The sequence below is a fragment of the Anguilla anguilla genome, chromosome 2 (assembly GCF_013347855.1).
Source record: "Anguilla anguilla isolate fAngAng1 chromosome 2, fAngAng1.pri, whole genome shotgun sequence".
Classification (NCBI taxonomy): Eukaryota; Metazoa; Chordata; class Actinopteri; order Anguilliformes; family Anguillidae; genus Anguilla; species Anguilla anguilla.
Genome location: NC_049202.1, coordinates 62,771,214 through 62,786,213, shown reverse-complemented (window position 1 = coordinate 62,786,213; position 15,000 = coordinate 62,771,214). Strand labels below are relative to the sequence as shown.

Sequence of the window (15,000 nt, the reverse complement as noted above, 5' to 3'; positions counted from 1 at the left end):
TACACACACACAGACACCCACACACACACACACACACACACACCTACACACACACACAACCTACACACACACACACGCACACACACACCTACACACACACACACACACACACAGACACACACACCCACACACACACACACACACACCCACACACACACACACACACACACACACACACACACACACACACACACCTACACACACACACACACACACACACACACACACACGCACACGCACACACACACACACATACACATGCACACACACACTCACACACACACAAACACATGTTCCCATCATCTCTTCCACTATCCAGCTCTGTGCACGTAAAAATATATAAAGACACCAAATGGAAACCCCCTATTACAGATCCAGCTCACGTGGTCAATTAAAACACAAAATTTATCCCATAAATGAACACTTCAGTTACCTCACTCAACCCCCCCCCCCCCCCCCCCCACCCCCACAAAAACACAGAAGTTCACTCCCCTTACAGCCCAGTTACTCAAACGGAATCAGATGACTCAACGCTCTTTCTTCTGCAGGGCACAGAGGGCTGAGCTCGGCCAAGAAAGCCGTCCATTACCACGCATTACCGCTACTGGCCTTTCGCGGCAACCCGCTGTGCAACCTTGATTGACAGGCAGTTGTGGGGGGGGGGGTCAGTCAGTCAGCGCCCACTCAGAGCTCCGCCTCTCACATCACGCCTGGGACCAGATCTCTCCGCGCCTGTGGTTACCCGCTCCCCTGGAGGGAGTGCTTTCAGCCACCCACCAAACCCGCTTCAGAAGCACAACCGCAGGGCTACTGTCAATTAGTGCCCCACGAACCGGTTAGCGGTTAGCACACTGCACCTGAGGCCAGGGGGCTGTAGGTTACTGACTCAGGTGCAGGGCTCCTGTTTTACCTGGGGAGACATGCTACAGACCCCAGGACACACACACATACACACGCACACACACACACAAGGGCACCGTAAAGGGGGGGGGGGGGGGGGGGGGGGGGGGTTTAGGATGATTACACGGGCCCCGACTGAGGCCCCACGAAAATATTAGAACAAGATTTTCTGGAGTGCTGGGGCCCAAAATCCCTGATGGCGCCCCTGCACACACACACATATACACACATGCACACACACACACACACACACACACACACTCCTCATTACGTTAACCCCAGGGATAATATTATAAATAGCTGAGCGAGTCACGCTGGCTCAGGGGCGGTCGCCAGATCTGACTCAGCGGCGTCGGAAGCCGAGGCATCGTCTCCGGGGGAAACGGGACAGGCGAGAGGCGCTGAGAAACGGGAGGAGGGCGAGGTCTCGGGGGCGTGCGCTCGCCCGCCCGGCGCTCTCATCCCTTTTTTCCGCAAGCTGGAGACTTTCGCGTGTGACGGGACCGACGCGATGTCAGGAACACCCCGCCCCCCTCCCCGGAGAGCAGCGGCGCAGCAAAGCCCCCTCAAAACCCCCAGCAGCCCCTGCGTCTGTCTGAACGTTACAGAGATCACGGCACGACCTCTTCTCTGTGAGAGGACTAAGCACAGTGGCACAGAGAAAGAGGGGGAGAGAGAGAGAGAGAGAGAGAGAGAGAGAGAGAGAGAGTGAGATTATTGTTAATATTGTAATTATTCATCATTATTGTGCATGTAGTTGTTTTTGCCACTATTGTTGTTGTTTTATGTAAACAATCGCTTTGGCTATAGTGCTGGCACGTGGTCATGCCAATAAAGCTTGTTTGAATTTGAACTGAGAGAGAGTAAAAAGAGAGTGAGAGAGAGAGAGCGAGAGAGCGAATGAAAGAGAGAGAGGACTGTAATGCAATCTCCCTGATTTCCCACTTCCCACACAGACTGGGCTCTGCCAGCACCATGTACTCTCACTCAAACCACTGGCTCTGTGCTGTAATGGAAAAGGGCCTCTCATCATCTCTGCTTAATAACCTGTCAGTGAGAAGGAGCGAAACAAGAGAGGAATAGGAAAGGGAGGTATAAATATACAGCAAATATATATATATACATAAACGTACTGTATACACACACACAAATATATATACATATATATACAAACACATGTCACCAGAAGCAGCAGCAAATGGTTTCACAGGTGTTTTGAATAGTCCTGTTCAAATTGCTTCCTCATTGCAGGTATAAGACAGCTTTCAGCGTCTAATCTTGATTTTAGGCTTTTCATCGCCTTTGAAGTCTGTTTTTGGCATTTGTCAACATGAGGACCAGAGTTGTGCCAGTGAAAGTCAAGGAAGCCATTATGAGGCTGAGAAATAATTTTAAAAAAAACAGAGACATAGGCCAAACCTTCGGCTTACCAAAATCATCTGTTTGGCACATCATTAAGAACAGAGAGCGCTGGTGGGTGGCTCAGAAATCACAAAGGGCCTGGTAGGCCAAGAAAGCTGATGACCAAAGAATTCTCACCATGATGAAGAAAAAATCCAAACACCTGTCCGACAGATCAGAAACGCTCTTTAGGAGGCAGACGTGGATTTGTCAAGGACTACTGTCTGCAGAAGACTTCACACACAGAACTACGGAGGCTACACGGCAAGATGCAAACCACTAGTCAACTGCAGAAGCAGGATGGCCAGGTTACAGGTTGCTAAGAAGTACCTAAAAGAGCCTGCAGAGTTCGGCAGCCGAATTGATTCTGAACTGTACAGAAGCATCTTATCTACTCCAGTTCAAGCGCACGCCTCCAAACTCATCAGACGGCACTTCATCCTACAGTAAGACGATGATCCCAAACATACTGGAGTAAGCAAAAAGAAAAAGGAGTTTTTCCAATCCAAAAAAAAAGAAAATATTTGGCGAAGTCGTTCACCCAATACGAATCCAATTGAACATGTGTTTCATCCGCTGAAGAGAAAGCTTAAGGCAACCAGCACCCAAAACAAGCAGGAGCTGAACATGGCTGCAGTACAGGCCTGGCAGAGCATCAACAGAGAAAATGCTCAGCACTGAGTGTTATCTGTGGGTCACAGACTTCAAGCAGTCATCGCATTAATATGTCCCAAATGTTATGATGCCCTGAAATTGTATAAAAAGTGCTGTAATTTCTACATGAGTGCATGAAAATACCTTTAAATAAAAGCTGAGAATCTGCACTGTAACCACAAGTAAATTGTTTGATTACAAAAAAATCTAAAATTGCGGAGTACACAGCAACATTTAAAAAAAGTCTTTGTCTAAAACATTATGGAGCTCACTAAATATATATCTATATATGTATATATATATATATACATATATACACACACACACATATATATATATAGAGAGAGAGAGAAAGAGGGGAAAGGATAAACAGAGGGATTGTAAACTCCTTACAGACTTTTTCATTTGAACAAGATGAGTCGACTTGCCTAAGTCGATATGGCAGGGTGGCTTAGGAACTGACCAATGGGTGAGGGCTTTTGGTTGCTGCAGGCACTGCTCCAGATTTAAAACCCACAAGAAATTTAAAAAACAAAAAAGTTCCACCAAAGTTGCGGTTTATACACAAAAAAGGCTTCATCCAGTCCTGCCTCAGAGCGCTACTTACTAAACATCCACCTCACGCCTGTCTACTCCTCATAACCCAACGGGCTAAACAGTGCATGCTCTGGGATGGACAGAGAGAGAGAGAGAGAGAGAGAGAGAGAGAGAGAGAAAGAGAGAGAAAAGGAAAACAAACACGGTGCCAAGGTTATCGTCCAGACATGCCGCACACAATGTCTCTATTAGCAGAACTGCCTTTCAGCCAAAACAAAGAGAGGTAATTGGGTGATGAATGCTAAGCCGTTATAAAGTGGCATGGCAGAGGTCGAGGTGGAGATGTGTGTGTTTTTTTCCGTCGATGCGGCACGTCCAGCGATTGGAAGTTCCACCCGCCCGACTGGCCAAAGCGGACCCAGACAGCGCGGAGGGAACTTTGGGTTCTGCGTGCAGCGCGGGTGTCCTGGGCTGCCCCGACTCCTCCGGGACTCACCACAATCACGCCCTTCCGAATCTGGATGAGGAGGTGTAGGGAGCTCTGGGGCTCAGCCCCACCCAGGAGTTCTCCTACGCTTTGAAAAGTAGTATTTTTTGGAATAATTTTTTTCCAAAGTTCTTAGTCAGTGTTCTAGAACTCAATTGCTTTCAGTTACCAGCAGTGAGTGTTACATCCGCATTAGAATGTTCAGTCAAGAACATTCTGATCACATATTTGTGATCTTACACCTTAAAGGGCTAAAAACATCAAAACCCTGTTTCCTGTCAGCAAAGCGTGACCTGGTTTAAAATCTCTCAACCTCTCCTCTTCTCCCATTTCCACTCCTCCTGTTTCTATTGTCATACCCTCTCACTCTTTGAGTGGACATAACCAGGTGTCATGTGTGCATTTGTGTGGATGTGTGCGTGTCTGTGTACTTATATGTATGTGTATGTGTGAGTGTGTGTATACGTGTGTGTGTGTGTGTACGTGTGGGTGTGTGTGTGTATAAGTGTGTGTGTGTGTGTGTGTGTGTACGTGTTTGTGTGTGTGTGTGTGTGCGTGTTTGTGTGTGTGTGTGTGTAAGTGTGTAAGTGTGTGTGTGTATAAGTGTGTGTGTGTGTGTATAAGTGTGTGTGTGTGTGTGTATAAGTGTGTGTGTGTGTGTGCGTGTTTGTGTGTGTGTGTGTATAAGTGTGTGTGTGTGTGTGTGTATAAGTATGTGTGTGTGTTTGTGTGTGTGTATAAGTATGTGTGTGTGTGTGTGTGTGTGTGTGTGTATAAGTGTGTGTGTGTGAGAACAGAGCCAGTGCTGTGCGGTTCCCCTAAGGAAACATCTGTACATTCCAGACAGGCTGTGTAAGAGGAGCGGAGCTCATCTGAAAAGCCGCCATGGCGGCCCCTGTTGCCGGGCTGCGGTGCTGCTCCGCTGGCAGCGCCCCGCTGGAAAACTCATGCTAAAGTCGTTACGCCGTGATCCCGACGGCCCGCCCCCCCAATTAATCATTAAAAGCGTCCCTGCGACACATCAATCACTGACGTAATGCCTCGCACAGCCACTCCCCTCCCTCTCCCCTGCTCTTCAGGGTGAGTTTCAGCCTCTGAAACACAAACACGGAGGAGCTGCTCGGGTCCTGACCGCCAGGGCCCCCCCTGCACCGCCACCCCCCCCCCCCACGCCCGGACCAGGACGGGCCCTGAGGTCCAGCAGGTAGCCGCGGCCGGGCCGGCCTCCCTCTCCCCCACACTGCTCAGCAGCTGTCAGGGGTTAAGTACTGCACTGGCCCTGGAGTCCCTCCTCCCTGGAATTACAGACCTTCCCCTCTCTGTGTTAGAGCTGAAGGATCTGAGTCTCTCCCTGTATCTCTCTCTCTCTCTCTGTCTGCCTCACTCGCTCTCTGTCTGTCTGCCTCAATCTCTCTCTCTCTCACTCTCTCTCTCTGCATGTTTGCCTCACTCTCTCTCAGTTCCCCCTTCCCTGTCTCCCCCTCTCTCTCTTTCTTTCCATATCTCCCCTCCTCTCTATTTCCTTCCTTATATCTCTCTCTCTCTCTCTATATATCTCCATGTTCAGGACACAGGAGGAGGAGGGAGAGGAGGAGGAGAGGGACCTGAAATAAATCAAAAGGTGTTGTGCCTCGCCCCTGTTCTCCTCTCCTCTCCTCTCCTCTCCTCTCCTCACAGAAACTTCCAGGCTGTTCCGGCGTGTTTTTGGCTGTGACCGCGGAGCCTCTGATCTGGTGCGGGCCCAAGCCCGGGTCCTCCTCCAGCAGGGTCAGGTGCTGAGAAAATGACTTCCAGAACTGAGCACCGCAGAGCCACTGGAGGAGAGGTGGGGAGAGGTGTGTGTGTGTGTGTCTGGAGGGGGGGAGGGAGTAAAACTGAAGAGAGAGGGAGAGAGAGAGAAGGAAGCTGGGAAAAAAGCCTGCCGCACTGTACACAGCCAGACAGCACAGCCAGACACATCAGCCAGTGCCAGGGCATCACTGCGGCTCCAAGCTCCGCCCGCACTTCAGCCTGCAGGACCTCAGCTGGCAGCACCAGCCCCTCCCCCCTCCATTTCCCCTCTCGAGATGCTGCCACAGCAATGAGCTTATTCCCCTCATTCCACAGGCGGAGGGAGAGAGGGAAGAGGAAAAAGGAGAGAAAGGGGGTTCTTTCTTCTCATTTATGCATCTCATTCTTTTCACTCATCATCCTTTATTATTTTACATGTGCACACACATGTTTTGGCAAAACAATATGTGCGTTTGTCATGCCAGTAAGTGAAATCAAGTCCGAAAGGGACAAAGAGAGAAAGACAGCCAGTGAGTATATGAAACTACCGACAATGTTGTTTATACAGCCTGTACGACTGCTTTGGCAATACTGCTCCCTCTGTCCTGCCAATAAAACACCACTGAATTGAACAGAGGAGATAAAAAAAAGTGTGAGAGCGAGAGAAGGAGAAGGAGAGAGAGACAGAGCGCTTCCAAGCACAGGAGAGAAAGCTCGGACTGGCCCAAGACAAACAGCGTTTAATGAGGCCCACCAGCAGGCAGTGGCTCCCGTGAATCACCAGTATCAGGGGACTCCTGAACTCAGAGGAGCGGGTGCCAGTTGGCACGTGCCAACGATCGCTCAAGCGCCGAGGTACAGCCAGCCTGTACCCGCCCTGGCGTGGCCCCCCCGTACCTGTGCACCAGGCCACCGGCGGGAAGGGAGGGAGGTGGCGGAGGTAGGGGAGAGGAGAGGGATGGAAGAAAGGCTGGGGGTCTCTGAGGACAGGGTGACGCTGAGCCGCGTAGTTCGTTTGGAAACCTGAGCTACGCTGGATCACTTGTGTGTGGAGGTCCTTCCCCTGCGCTTAGACATCAGAGACACGCGCATCGGCTGCACCTCACCCTGGGCGAGCTCGGAACAGAAGGAAAACGAGACTGCAGTCACACCAGAACGGTTTTGAATTCCGTTTGTTAACTCTGGCACAGCATGAATAAACCAATAGAAAAAGTATATATTTGCTTCTTATTACTTGGGTCAGTAATAAGAGTAAGTGATGTTTGTTTTGACTGAATAGACAGTTTTGAAAGCATGAACCTCAACCAACCAGCTTTAAACTGCAACCTTCAACTAACTGGCTTTAAAATCTGACCCTCAATTAACCAGCTTTGAACCATGACCTTCAACTAACCAACCCTGAACTCTGACCCTCAACCAACTGGCTTTGAACCATGACCTGGCCTCAACCAACCGGCTTTGAACTATGACCCTCAAGCAAATAATTTGAACTATGACTCTCAACTGTCTTTGAATCATGAACCAGCTTTGATCTATGACCGTCAACCAACCAGCTTTGAACTATGACCCTACACCAACTGGCTTTGAACCATGACCCGGGCTCAACTAACCGGCTTTGAATTATGACCTTCAACCAACTGGCTTTGAACCATGACCAAACAAATAACTCTGAACTATGACCCTGAACTAAGTGTCTTTGAATCATGAACCAACTTTGATCTATGACCCTCAACCCACCAGCTTTAAACTATGCCCTGCACCAAACTGGTTTTGAACTATGACCCTCAACCAACTAGCTCTGAACTATGATCCTCAATCAACCAGCAATGAACCACGACCCTCAATCAATCAATGTTGAACCATGACCCTCAACCAACCAATTTTGTACTATGACCCTAAAACAATTGGCTTTTTAAATTTAGCTGCTTTCATGGTTAATGATAAAGGGTTGGCTTCCAACTATCTGCATGAATCGTGAGTGAAAATGCAGCCGTCAGCTTAGTTGAGCATACCGTTAAAGGCTTAAAAAAATATCTATGAAGGAAAGAAATGTTCCTGTTGTCCACGTCATCTGATTTGGCACACGTACCCCACTCCCCCTCCCACTTTCCCACAAGAAACCGGTCCATCTCCAAACCAAGAGGGACCGTGCTCTTTTCTTTTGTCCAACCTCTGTCTCTCTTGCTGTCTTTCTCACTCCCTCACTAAAACAGAAGGTTGTGCTGTGTGTTTAAACATGACCATATAATATGACCTCTTCAATTTATATTAGCAAGAGACTGCTCCTGTTCTCAAGCCCTATGCAAGGAATCTCGAGCGACATATGGTTCTGTTTTAGAACGCCAAGTGTATGATTTGTGAGCTCCATATATGGCCGCCTGGTGCCCCTTATTCTACGAAGGGGGGAGGGGGGAACTTCCCCTCCACCAACGCCGTAGCTCTGCTACAACCAGGAGAGAGATCCCTAATGCGGCGGGCCCCTTCCTCCTTGCACCAGCGCCGCCCACCCCCCCCCCCCCCCCCCCCCCCCCGCCGCACCGTACCCAGCCCCACCCCGTCACACTCTGTCACCCTCTTACCCTACTACCACATGGGCTCCTTACTGCCCTGTAACAGTCTCCACCCACTCACCAGTGTCTCCACCCAACATCAGGCTGCCAGACTCTACCACACTCCTCTCCCATAGGGCCCGTTCTGTCCCTGAAGACACCCAATCAGTGTAGACCATGGAAAACAAAATGGCTGCCTTACGTGCAGCTCATCAGGCATGTGACTTTCGGACTTTAACAATTAAGGGAAGCACAATTGTGAGCAGTGCTTACTTGGTCTTTAGAGTAATAATGCAAATATTTTTCAATAGTTTTCCACACATGAAATAAATTAAGACTTCAAAAATGTAGTACATGATTTACATAGAGTGTTCAAGAGCTATGGTTCATGGATTTTCCTAAAATTATGTATAAACCAACGTAAAAGCTTATTTATGATCATAATAGCATAATCCACCCCCAGCGTTCAGGCACAGTCCTGCTGTGAGCGCAGCTACGTAATATCAGGATTTCATTCTCGTTTTTGTCCCAAGCAAGTGAGTCAGCAGTCCTCCCACGTTCTGCAAACATTACTGTAACAAACCGAATTCCTGGGGGACACTCTGAGGGTTCCACTGGGTCTTCCTCTAAACCAACCGCACGCCGTTGTTTTTCTGAGACATCCACTGCGACACGTGACCTCATGGAATCTCCCCGTATTGTTACTCAGACCGACTAAACTTATTTACGGCCCTGTCGCTGAAAGCCTCCGCTCGGCATGTTCCAGAATCTGTAACACAAGCTTTGTTCCCTAAGCTGTAAAAAAAAACCAAAAAAACGGACAGCTTTTGAAAACAAAAACAATGGTGTTATGGATGAAGGTTAGGGTATGACACTGAGACACTGGACACAAATGCCACTGTGGTGCCATCACGCTGGGTCCAGACCACTGCTGGAAGCACGTTAGCTCTCCAGCAGTGGTCTGGTTAGCACGTTAGCTCTCCAGCAGTGGTCTGGTTAGCACGTTAGCTCTCCACCGCTGCCCGACTAACCACCGGAATGTGCGGTGTGGCTAGTTTCAAAGGAAGACGAGAAAAACCGAGCCTTTTAAAAATAATCTTCATAATGTGCTGTTTGTTTATAGCCTGATGTCTTCAATTGAGAATCGGGGTTCCACCACCTCGAGTGTGCAGCCCACTGACAATGCAGCCCCCTTCCAATGTGAGAACAGCCAATAAACTTCAGAGAGCGAAATACCAATGAGAACAGTCTAGCAGTGAAGTAGGAGAGCGAACAGTGTGGGGACAGTCAGCGAAAAGACAGACAGAGAAAATAAAGTAAAAGAACAGTATGGCAATGAGTGGCAGCTTTGGGACAGTCAGAGAGAGAACAGCCCAATATGAAAACAGTCAGACAACGAGAGGAAACAGTCATATAGTAAACAGTAAGAAGACATCAAAAAAAAAAAACACCAAAAAGCAAGAATAAAAACAGCTGGAAAGCGAACAGCTAGTGTGAGGACAGTCAAACAATGATTGCCCATTGAGAGAATAGCCAGACAGTTGGTGTCACAATAGTCAGACAATGGCAAACGACAGTGGGAAGAGTCAGACAGCCGTCAGTGTGTGAGAACAGTCAGACAGTGTAGCCCTGTCCTGGCAGCTGATAGGACAGCTGCGGGTGCTGAGGTGCAACCACGGTGTGCGCAGCTACTGCTGCTGCTGGGACGACCCTTCCAGACTGGTCCCCTTCCAGCACGGCTGTGGCAAGAGGCCCCGATCTTCCCGGGCTAATTCCCGGGAGGAAAATTTACAAGGTACTTTCCTGGAATCGAGAGCGGAGGGGAGAGCAGGGGCGGGGGCAGGGGCGGGGGCGAGGGAGGAGGAGGAGGGGCGTGTGCCGGGCCCGATGAGGGCCGCCTCCTCCCCCTGCTCCCGCCGGCCCACTCCGATCCCAGGGCGGGTCCACGGCTCGGCTCGCTTCTAGGACATTCTGTCCATTTCCCTGCTGCTGCAGACACAGTCTGGAGTCCAGCTGGCGGGAGATCTGCTCTGAGTAACACACTCACCCACACACACTACTCACACACACACACACACACTACTCACACACACACACACTACTCACACACACTCACTACTCACACACAAACACACACTCACACACACTACTCACACACAAACACACACACTACTCACACACACAAACACACACACACACACACTACTCACACACACTACTCACACACAAACACACACACTACTCACACACACACTCACACACACACACTACTCACACACACTCACTACTCACACACAAACACACACTCACACACACATGTATATAAATAAGCTCACTTCCACTCACTTGGGCCAGTAGATTAGCCCCATGGACACTCCCGATATATAAAAGGTAAAATTTACCTGGGACTTTCATGTTAACAAAGCCTCAGACCACTGAGGTAGCAGCTGAAGCCATGTTTCTATAAACACAGAAACACAAACAGAGATAGAATGCGCCAGAGAGGGAGGAACGCAATGAGGATGAGAGAGGGGTACAGGAAAACCGAAATGAGAGGGAGGGGGGTTGGGAGACCTGAGGATATCCGACAAAATTTTTGTGGTGAAATGTTGGTGAAAAGTCAGGGAAACCCCAGTCTAGGCGTTCAGGTGAAAAGCTGGCTGCATTTGGTTGAAAAGTGGAAGCCTTCTAGCCAAAAAGGATGCAGCCAGGCTGTATCCAGGTAAAACCTGAGCTATATTGGGGTTATCCTAGCCCGTTTACCTCAGATACTTAGATTTACACCCCTCTAGGTGTCTAGATTCTGGTGTCTAGATTCTTTTCTCCAGTCATCTCAGGAATACCTGAGATGACTGGAGAAAAGGATATAGAGAATGAAGAGTTTCCGAGAGGTATTCAGGAATACTGGAAGGGGAAGGAGAGAAGGGTATAGAACATCTTGAGAAAGGAGACAAGGGAGCAGGGAGGGAGATGGAGTGTTGGATTCAGGAATGCTAGAGGGAAGAGGAGAGAATGATACAGAGAATCAGAAGAGGGAAGGAGAGAAGGGCACAGGAAGATGGAGAGCATGGCTTGTCGGGCAGGCAGAGCGGAGAGTACAGACGCTATGTAAATACTGGGCTTCCTGATTAATTCATGCACACGCTGACCCTGCAGTTCCCCTGAGCTGCCAGTAACCAAATAAGAGCCTTCATACGACTGCGTGATAGAGTAACCAACCATGAGCCAAAATGGCCACCATGGAAACTGAACCTGTGAGGGAATGACTGCCAGGGTATACAGAAAAGAGACAATGTATCGAGCCTGCCCAATAACGTAATCAGCCCCGAGCCAAGATGGCCGTGACCGCTGCAGGGACTGGACCAGTGTGGGAATGACTGCCAGGGTATACAGAAAAGAGACAGTGTATCGAGCCTGTCCATTAACGTAATCAGCCTCGAGCCAAGATGGCCGTGACCGCTGCAGGGACTGGACCAGTGTGGGAATGACTGCCAGGGTATACAGAAAAGAGACAGTGTATCGAGCCTGCCCAATAACGTAATCAGCCCCGAGCCAAGATGGCCGTGACCGCTGCAGGGACAGGACCAGCCTGGGAAGGGCTGCCAGGGTAACCAAACAAGAAACAGCAGGTCCTGCTCTGCGACAGATCATCAAAAGACGCTTCTTCACTCGTCCTCTGTCTTCCCCTGGCAGGAGCAGGTCCGGTCGTTTCATTTGAGTTAAAAAATAAATAAATAACGGCACAGAAAAGCTGCTCTCTCTCTCTCTCTCCCTCTCCCTCTCCCTCTCTCTCTCTCTCTCTCTCTCTCTCTCTCTCTCTCTCTCTCTCTCCCTCCCTCTCCCTCTCTCTCTCTCTCTCTCTCTCTCTCTCTCTCTCAATACGGTCTTTGTTCAGACAGAGTTTGGAAAACGCCATAACAGAACACGGGCCAGCTGGTGTGAAGAACAAAATGGACTGAGTGCAGGTTTGAGTGTGTGTGTGTGTGTGTGTGTAAAATGCGTTAAATACTAGCACAGAGCCAGCCCGTGTGAAAGGCAGTTCTGACTGAGTGCAGGTTTGTGCGTGTGTGTTTCTGTGTGTGTCTGTGCATGTGTGTGCGTATGTGTGTGATTGTGTCTGTGTGAGTGTGTGTGAATGTGCGCACTATTTCATATGTTATGCATACATTTACAAGCATTCATATGCATGTAATTTCCCATGCTAAAAATAGAAACCCCAAATGGGAACACATAACAGAACCAAAGGGGCTTATGGGAGAAGCAGCGTACAGCGTAATGGTAGAAGGATAAACAATCAACACACACTGCCTCTAATAATAGTGCTTTTCACTTCACGCTCTCAAAGTGCTTGACATAACAATTACATCGCAGTCATTTAGCTTTTGCTCTTCGCATCGACGGTGGCTTACAAATGTGGAAAACACCAGCGTACGGCTCAGGAATATAAACATGTGACATCACCAAGGAGGCCCATTTGTAATAAACAAGTGTAAAGTGTGAACAGCAGACCTGGGTCAAATACATATTTGTTTTGGCTTCAAATACTTTTCTACACTTTCTGGTGTATTGGAACCTATGACATTCTCTCAAAAAGTGCAAATCCCACCTTTTGGTCCTATTGGCAGGCTCAGTTACACCAGCCAAGATCAACAGAGCACAGAAAAGCATCTGAATCCAAAACAAATATGTATTTGACCCAGGTCTGCTGAACAGAGTAAATTACTGTAGTGTAAAGTTCTGTGAACAAAAGTAAATACTATTACACAGCTAATCTACCTTTACACAGCTATACCTGTAGCGCTATCCTGAAAGGAAACCCAAAAAGAAAGGGGAGGGCTAAGAGGGGAGCCATTGTGTGATCTGAAGAGGCGGGTCTTCAGTCTGTGTCTGAAGATGGGCGGAGTTTCTGATACCCCAACTGTACCAGGAAGCTCAATTCACCACTGGGAAGCCTGAACAGTCACCTCACCTCAGTGGCAATGCATATTAACCACCTGGGTGATTCCTGGCTGCCATTTTTGGCCGAAAAGCACATTTCCTCCATTTCAGTCCGTTTCTATCTCTCCCTCCTCCTTTCACTACAACTGACAGGCTGAGCTCCACTGCAGCCGACTCGTCTTGTGTTCAGGGCCAAACCCCCGTACGCCATTTCACCAATAAAACCTCCCAATGAATTGCGTTTTTAAGATTACTGGAACTAGGCCTCATGGGGCCCGTAGTGTCTGATAATTATTTCCACTGCTTTCCTGTTGATCTCCCTGTTGTTTTAATGCACATTTGACGACCAGCGTGAGCTCAGCGGTGTGAAATGCTGCCGGCGGAGACGAAACCAGGCCTTGACTCTCACCGCGGTCGTGTTTTCGTATTCATCCCCTTTCTAAAACTAATATTTACTCCTCCAACGGCTTCTGGTTTGGTTCCGTATCTGACGAGTATCTTTCTTTTCTTTCCAACAGATTTTGGGCACCGCCGAAGTATTCAGCGTCCTCTTCCTTCCTCCCGAAGATGCTAATCTCGTTTAAAAAGAACGTTTAAAAAGGAGGCCTTTATGGATTTTATCGGCTGGCCTGGATCGGACAGAAAATGTTATTGCTATCAGAAGGCCCATAAATACGGTGTGTGTCTGGATCTCCCTGGTTGGCTGAAGTACATCGCGGGACGCAGTTACTGCAGATGTAACTGACCCTGTCGAGCCTTTCTCTCCCGTTCCCCCCTCGCACCCATGTCCTTCCACACCCGAGGGATCCCGCTGACCAAACGCATCTCCACCTCTCATGTACCTCACAGCTCACACTTTCAGGGGTGTACTGCTCGACCACTGTCGAGGACACACACACAAAACCACGCACACAAATACGCATACACATCCTAGCACAAACACAAAAAGCACACAAAACCACGCACACAAATACGCATACACATCCTAGCACAAACACAAGAAGCACACAAAACCACTCACACAAATACGCATACACATCCTAGCACAAACACAAAAGCACACAAAACCACTCACACAAATACGCATACACATCCTAGAACAAACACAAAAGCACACAAAAGAACTCACGTGCACACCTGCACACCAATAGACAAATACAGACAAAAAAACGCGCTCATACACACAAAACTAACACACATATGCACAAACAAAAAAAAAAAAATACACGCAGAAATAACTAAGTCATAAATAAGAAATGACTAAGTCATAAGTAGTTTGGTAAGATGGCTTTTGATCTCTCTCTCTCAATCATACTCGGAAAGAAGAGATGCGACACCCAAATATTCATCAGCAGAACACACCACATTACAGCTCAGCGGTCCATGTACCGTACACAGCACACCCCAGCAAGCAAGCATCTACAAGCATCTACCAATCAGCAGCCTTCTGCATGCTTCAAACAGCAGACGCCCATCTCCACTGCCAAGCCACAACTGTCCACTACCCGTAGCACCCATTTGCAAGAAGAAGAAAAAACGTCGGTGGCCTGACACCTGTAGAAATAACGACCCACTAGAGGGCGCCTTTATTTTACACCTGGAAATACCTTCAGCCTCCTACTTGTATGTTAGTGACAGATATAGGTGTATATGAGTGGAGACCTCCATGCAAAATGTCCACAGCTAACACCTAAAGGTCCGTTTTGTCCATTTTCAATGCGCCATCTGCCCAGGGGCACATGTGGGCAGACTGGGGACTTACAG

At 48.7% G+C, this 15,000-nt stretch overlaps 1 protein-coding gene across 1 annotated transcript in view; it reads right to left on the bottom strand.

Annotated features, from left to right (window-relative positions):
- The window catches only part of pkd1a (polycystic kidney disease 1a), a 100,144-nt gene that overhangs the window by 71,646 nt on the left and 13,498 nt on the right, over window positions 1-15,000 (bottom strand). The window lies entirely within an intron of this gene.